Source organism: Malaclemys terrapin, chromosome 1 (genome assembly GCF_027887155.1).
Source record: "Malaclemys terrapin pileata isolate rMalTer1 chromosome 1, rMalTer1.hap1, whole genome shotgun sequence".
In the NCBI taxonomy this organism is placed as follows: domain Eukaryota; kingdom Metazoa; phylum Chordata; order Testudines; family Emydidae; genus Malaclemys; species Malaclemys terrapin.
The window spans coordinates 300,063,003-300,070,804 of NC_071505.1; the positions used below are offsets into that span (position 1 = coordinate 300,063,003).

Here is a 7,802-nt window from a genome sequence, read left to right on the forward strand (position 1 = left end):
TCCGTGGGGCCATCTTTTCTTGATGACCCAAGAGAGCCAGACAGCTCACCTTCTCTGTAGCCCACGGAGGTGGGAGAGCAAGAAAAGCAAAGAACCTGCTTTGATAGGCCCACCTGCAAGGGCCTGAGGCAGTTTTCTATTTCCCAAGGGGAAAACAGGCACCTCTTGATCTATGCTAACAACAGAGGGCTAGTTAAGTGCCTTGACTTCCCCAGGGAAGGCTCATACAGAAGCTCTGAGGAGAGTACCCCAGGTGGGACTTGAACCCACAATTCTTGGCTTAGAAGGCCAATGCCTTATCCATTAGGCCACTGGGGTTGATGTTAAACAGCCTTGCTTACTGAAGGAAGAAGGCACGTGGGCTGATGCATCACCCCGGACAGTTTCTTTCAGCTAGGTGGGGGTAGAAATGAGCCTTGGCCAAGGACAGTTGCAGGATGCTGCCACTTTCAGTCCATGCATGCCCCTCCGCTCTGGATACAGACAAGTTCTTTCATTTGCAAACTAAACCAGGTCATTTTCTGGAAGCCTTGCCATATTTCTAGGGTGTTGATGACTATCTTTTCTCAGCTCTAAGGCTCTGGTTTTTCTCTTGGGATGACTTTGCCTGTCATCTTAAGGCAGCCTCATCCATTCTGGGGATATGGAAAGACACTGAGGTGAGTTGCTGCAAGAGGGGGAGAGAGAGCTGCTTCGATAGAGAGGGTCAGTCTTGCAGGTTCTCTCATGTAGGCTGCAGCTCAGTTGCCTTGAGCTTTCCAAAAATAGCAGACAGGCCTCTGGACCTCAGAATCGTTTGCTAGGACCCTTTGTTGCTCCTGTGGTGCCTTGCAGAGCTGCTTGCTTCCAAATTGGTACTTGCCAGGCAGGGCTTCCTGAAGTAGAAGAGGGTGGTAGTCACTGTTTGGTCTTCCTCCATGTCCTGCCTTCTTTGGGGCTGTCTTTCCCTGACAACTCAAGAGAGCCAGACAGCCCCCCTTGTCAGCAGCCCATGGAGGTGGGAGAGCCCCACCTGCAAGAGACTCCAAGGCAGACTTCTACTTTTCTAGGGGATAGCAGGTGCCTGCCAAGCCATGCCAGCAACAGCCTTACCAAATGCCTTATTTTCCCCAGGGAAGGGCAAAGAGACCAAGGGAGACGCTGAAAATAAGCAGCCCAGATGGGATTTGAACACACAATTCCTGGTTCAGAGCACCTAGGCCTACTCTTTAGGCCACTGCTGCTGAAATGGAGGATACTGCCTCACCTGTGAAAGAGCTAAGATGGCACACCAGCTGCTGCATCACCACTGATGGTATCGTTCAGCTGGAGAGGGCAGGAGCAAGCCTTTCCAGCCTTGTCCAAGGACAACTGCGGGACGCTGCCACCTTCAACCCAGACAAGCTCTTTCATTTTCAAGATGAGCCAGGGCATACTTCTAGGATATCTATTGCTAGCTCTTCTTGAATCTAAGGCTGTGGCCTTTGTCTTGGGATGGCTTCACCTGCTATCTTAAGGCAGTCTCATCCACTCTGGGGACATAGAAAGAAACTGAGATATGAAGCTGGAAGAGGGGGAGAGAGCGCTATGCTTCACAGTCAAAGGTTCAGGCCTTGTAGGTTCTCTCACAGAGGTTGCAACATAGTTGTGGCTGAGAAGCTATGGCACTAGAGTATAACTCCACTGGGGAATTCCTGTGTAGGTTTGAATCCTGCTGACTATGAGCCATCCCCTTTGCATGCTTGCCTTGAGTTTTCCAAAAGTAGTGGACAGACCTCTGGATCTGGCCAAGGCCCTTTGCTGCTCCTGTGGCACCTTGGAGGGCTGTCTGCTTCCCATCTAGCACTTGCCAGGCAGGGCTTCCTGAATTAGAAGATCTTCCTCCAAGTCCTGCCTTCCTTGGGACCATCTTTCCCTGATGAATCAAGAGAGCCAGACAGCCGCTTTGTCTTCAGCCCGTGGAGGCAGGAGCACAAGAAAAGGGTGAAGCCTGCCAAGAGAGCCGCACCTCTCCTGCAAGAGTTTCTAAGGGCCTGAGGCAGGGTACTACTTTTATAGGGTATATAAGATATCTTCCAAGCCATACCGGGGCTTGACAAATGCCTTGTCTTCCCAAGGGAAGGGCAGTGAGCACAAGGAAGAGGCACAGAGCAGAGCACCCCAGGTGGGATTAAGCCCACAATCCCTATTTTAGGAGGCCACTGATTTATCCATTAGACTATTGGGGCTGAACCCAAGCAGCCTTGCTCATTGGTGGAAGAGCTGAGATGGCACATGTGCTTACGCATCGCCACTGATAGCATCATTCAGCTGGGAAGGGAAAAAGCGAGCCTTTCTAGCCTTGGCTAAGGACAGCTGTGGGATGGTGCCACCTTCATCCCACGTGTGCCCCTCCGCTCTGGATGCAGACAAGTTCTTTCATTTATAAGCTGAACCAAGTCATTTTCTGGAAGCCATAGCATACGTCTAGGGTGTCGATGACTAGCATTTCTCAGCTCTAAGGCCCTGTCTAAGTCTTTGGATGGCTTTGCCTGCCATCTTAAGGCAGCCTCATAGCCTATAAGGATGTGGAAAGACACTGAGCTGACCTCAGAGCTTCTAATACTCCATACTATTGTATCGAGGGGGAAGAGGAGATCCATGACACTTTCCTTAGTGGCTGGTAGGGCAACACAGTCTCTTCCTCTACTCTGGGTTCTACTCCAGAAACCTGTAGAGATCAGTCAGGTCTGCCCCTTCAGACTCCTTGATGTTTCCCTAGACTACTTCCTATATTGACCTGTTGTGATACACTGTATCCCATGTAACACCCATTAGGCCCCCATATTCACCACTTTTATATAGTTATGGGATATTTTATACAAAATATGCCTTATGAGGTATCATTTGAAAACTCAATCTGCTGAATATCATTGTCTTGTAAAAATGTATGTAACAACACTGTGTGTAAAGCTATGAGATTTTACGGAATGATTGTTACTGAAATGTGTTGTTATTCTGGGGGACACTCACAAGCCAATTTCTCAGAAGTGAAGACACACTGGCTTGCTAACAAAATGCTGGAGCAATTACCTGTTTAATTGGCCATTCAACAAAAACGGGGGGAAGGATAACAAAAGAATTTACAATTCATATGAAGGACTGATTGCAGAGCATTATGCACTGGAACTGCCTAAGCCCAGGGGTTGGAGTATAAGAAGGGAGAACACACAAATTACCTCTCCTCCACCATCTCTAGTCACAGCAGCAAGATCATTTGAAACACAAAGAACCATCATTGAACTGCAGGAAACTAAGGCTTTCCGGTTAGCATGGACTGCTGAAAGTTTTGGGGTGAGAGAAATCCTTTTGCTTTCAAATCTTATTTAGCTTGGTAAAGTTTAGGAATTAGTTTGGGTTTTATCTTTTTATTTCTTTTGTAACCTGTTCTGACTTTTATGGATTTATCACTTATAATCAATTAAAATCTATCTTTCTATAGTTAATAAACTTGTTTTACTGTCTTATCTAAACCAGTGTGTTTCAGTTGAAGTGTTTGGGGAATCTCAACTCAGGTAAACAAAGGCTAGGGCATAATCATTTTCTTTGATAAAATGACAAACTATTAATGAGCTTGCTCTGTTCAGTACAAGACGCGCATTTCGGAGGTGCAAGGCTGGGTTTAAGAATATTTGGGTGTCATGCTGTACATAGTTCATGAGTGACTGGGAGAGAATTCATATAACTTTCCTGGGTTTGCTTTTACATGCTAAAGGCTGTGTGGGCAGAGCCTGGAGAGGCTGCTTTTCACTACCAAAGCAGTGTAAGAGGCACCCTGGGCTGGAGAGTTAAGGGGGCACAGTGGTTCAGATTGTATCCTGGGGGATGTCATGCCTGTCTCTAGGCTTTTTTTCCCCCATGCCCTTTACAGGTTCTGCAGAGTTCTTTCCAGCTCTTGTAATGGGCAACGCCTCCTAGATTTGCTCCTTGGAGGTCAGTTTCCTGCTCTTTCAACAAAGCTTGCTCCACACATCTTCCCAATATCTCTTCTGGCCTTTTCCAGAGTTCCCTTCTTGGGAGAGGATCCCAAGACCTGCTCTCCACCTGGGCCGTCTTCCTTCCTACTGCCTTGAACGCCTTCCTTTATTAGTGACTGCTGGCTCTCTCAGCTGGGACCCCATCTTTAATTGGGCCTAGCCCACTCTATAAGGTGCAACTGAGTGCACTAATTGCTCTCTGTCTCCAGTTACGTATGTCTATAACAGAGTGGGGTACACACAGGAATATTTTTAAAATATTTTCCATGTATGATATCTGTATATACTTTAAAATAGTTTAAATTATGTAGTCCTGAGGGAAATTCGCTGCAATCCTCTTAATAAATGTTTAAATGTAAAAAACATATAATTACACTCCAAAGCAGAAAATGCTAAATAGAGTGAATTTGCTAATAATCACAACCCTAAAATGACTACCTACCTGCAAAGAATAAAACTACTGCAAGCATATATTGTGTCAAAATATAAAATCGACAATAAGATCTGTTATAATTCTTTATACCAGAGCATAAAAGCATGAATAATAAAGTGAAATCTGTTCTAAAACTAGAGTATATATTTTTAAATAGCATTCTGCGGCCAGGCTTTTATCAGCTTTCCATTGCACTGTTTCATAGTAAATGATTTATACCAGGGATCAGCAACCTTTGGCACGCAGCCCGTCAGGGAAATCTGCTGGCAGGCTGGGATGGTTTGTTTACCTGCAGCGTCCACAGGTTCGGCCGATCGCGGCTCCCACTGGCCACGGTTCGCCGTTCCAGGCCAATGGGGGCTGCAGGAAGTGGCGGCCAGCACATCCCTCAGTCCACACCACTTCCCGCAGCCCCCATTGGCCTGGAACAGTGAACCGCGGCCAGTGGGAGCTGCGATCAGCCTAACCTGCAGACACTGCAAGTAAACAAACCGTCCCAGCCTGCCAGCGGATTTTCCTGATGGGCCATGGACCAAAGGTTGCCAATCCCTGATTCATACCTATTTCACCACATTAGGCTGAAAAAGCTGTTGCACCTTTTGTTATTTAAATCACTCCGTCTAAGCCACTTCTAAGTAGCTATCTAAGCAGGTGAAAGATTATTCTCTTTTATTTATGCAATTTGAAATACTTCCAATTATCAAGGATAAACTAAAAGACAGAGTTTTGTTTTAATGTTTATTGAAAATGTGTTTCTTCTTATTACCACTTGTAGGGAGCCGGGGTGGCCTCCCTCTGAACCACAGGGTAAAGAGCCACTCTCTCAGCCTGAGTGGGCGGATCCAGGCCAAGCTTACTCCATCCCCCGGAAGGGGAGGAGTGGAACAGGAAGTACAAAAGGTGGGGCCCTTAACCCAGTCAGGGCAGCACCAAGGAGGGAGACAGACACAGGCTTCTGGCTGCTCCCTGTAGACCCTGCTGCTGAACCAGGAGACACCCTGGACCAGGGGAAACCTGACCCAGAGGAAGGACTCGAGTTACCAGGACTGCCGGCCACAGAGTACCCTGAGGAACTGGAGGAGCCGGGCAGCAACCAGAGCCTGAGTGAGCCCGACGCTGAGGGTGAGCTGGAGCTACCAGGGACTGAATACACCGACGAGTTTGAGGAACCAGAGGGACCCACTCGAGAGACCGGATAGGAAGTAGCCCAGGGGCGGAACAGGACAGTGTGGTGAGTTAGTGTTTGGTCAGCGTGTTGCGGACAGATCCCCGCTGACCCAGTGGCGGGACCCTCTCCTCCCACCACGGCCAGGGCCCTGGGCTGGAACGCAGTGGAGTCAGGTGGACCTGTGTTCCCCTACCCCTGCCACCCCGCCTTGGGTGGCAGAACCCCAATAAAGAGCTAAGGACTCTGGCCGGTGCTCCCCTGCCTGAGGGGCCCACCACTGACTTTTGCCGGTGCTCCCCTGCCTGAGGGGCGCGCCACTGACTCTTGCCGGTACTCCTGTGTCTCGCCAACTGCGATTGCACACCTCCCTCTGCTAATTCCTCGTTGACGGAGAGATGTGACCAAGGCCTCTCGGTGAGGCAGTAGCTCCCCATCACCCCCCAGAGGCTCAGCGGACCAACTGAGACCTTGCTACACCGCTATAGAGTTTTTATCATGCTAGGTGCTTCGGGGACCAATAACAGTAACATGGTCCCAGCCCCAAAGAATATGCATTTGAAACAAACAAAAAGATAGTTGAATGTGAAAAGAGAGTAACAAAAGCTGCTGCCGTTAGGAAAAAGTTACATAAGGGTAGACAGCTTGGTCTAATGGATAGGCCACTGGACTGGGAGTCCCAGTTCTGCCATTGACTTGAACTGTGAGTGGGACTTTGGGCAAGTTACTTCCCTATTCTGCATCCGTTTTCCTTCCTGTCCTTTGTCTTCTCTTTGAAGACTGTAAGTTCTTCAGGGCAGGTAGGACTCTCATGTCTCTCATGGTGGGTAGGACAGGACTGAGCACAGTGGGGCCCCAGTCTCAGTTGGGCATTAGAGTAATACAAGTGATCACCAACAATAATTAGCACTACGATTTTGTCATGCCAATTTTTAATACATTTCATGACAGAGGTATGGGAAAACAACAATATGTCATAGAAAGTGGAAAAGTGAGGGACTATGGAGAGGTGGGGTTGTAGAGCAAACCCTGCCCTGCAGTGGTGGCTCCTGTCCCAGAGGACTGGGCTGGGCTCCCCGCTCTGATTGTTGCAACCTGGCCCATGTGGCCACTACACCATTCAGGTTTGGAGTCTCCACTCTTCTATCTCCATCTACAGATCTTGTGTGCTAGGTCACAATGCCACTCAATCTGGGGGCATTTCATGGTCTTAATTCAAATTCATAGTTTCTGTGGCCTCCATGACAAAATAGTAGCCTTAACAATAATTAGGTCCATGATATTTTTAATGTAATATTTACCTTTGTTACCCTTACACTCACATTACCTCACTCATCTTATGATAACTCTATATAGAAGGGAGGATGAGGGTTTCTAGGCCTGTTGAAGAGGGGTATTTTTAGGATGGACTTGAAAAAGAAGAACTAGAGGCATGACAGAGCAGGTTCTTAGCAGTATAGCTCCACTATAGAAAATAAAATCTGTCTTATTTCTCTATGCCTATAATCTAATTGCTTGACTCCACTGATGGCATACTCAGAGCCCAGAGTAGGACATTCTGAGAGCTGGCTAAATGGAAGACTGAAGCATTCAAGAAAATTAACTCACAGCTCTGTAGTGTTGTGTGGGGGAGAGAAGAGCTCATGGAAATGAATTTTCCACCTTGTGTGCTCTGCTGGACTGGATTTTTAGGCCACTGAGTATCAATCTGCTGGTACTTGCAGCCATGCAAACTGTGGGAATTAATGTAACTCTTACGGCTGACTGGCGTAAATTCCCTGCACCATTATGAGTGGGAACATCATCTGTTCTGACTGTGCAAAACTGTAAAATAAAACATCTGGGAGTGCATAGTTCTTTACCTTCAGAGACTCAGGATGTTGCAGGGGATTTCTCACACTCTCAGGACTGTCACCCAAAACTCAGGACTTTCAGTGGTGTGACAGTGCGTGCATTTCCACGCATGTGTGGACGTGACAGTGCACAGAAGAGAAGAGGGAAAGAGAGGTCCAGGATGCAAGGAAAACAATTCCTGGATTCTTAACCCAATTGCCTATGGTCATTGAAAGCTGGGGTTATAGTAACTGGATTTGCAAATATTGAAATGAATTGATGTTATTTTTCCAATGACAGAGTGGAGATTGTTCAGCTAAGAGAAAAGTCTGGACTTTTTTATTCATTCACTGTAGGCAGGGGTATGAGATTGTTT

General features: G+C 47.4%; 1 non-coding gene across 1 annotated transcript; it reads right to left on the reverse strand.

Moving 5' to 3' along the window:
• Positions 1-245: 245 nt before the first annotated feature.
• TRNAR-UCU (transfer RNA arginine (anticodon UCU)) lies at positions 246-318 on the reverse strand. Its single transcript has one exon. It is a non-coding gene; the product is annotated as a tRNA-Arg (tRNA).
• Between the last annotated feature and the right edge of the window lie 7,484 nt (positions 319-7,802).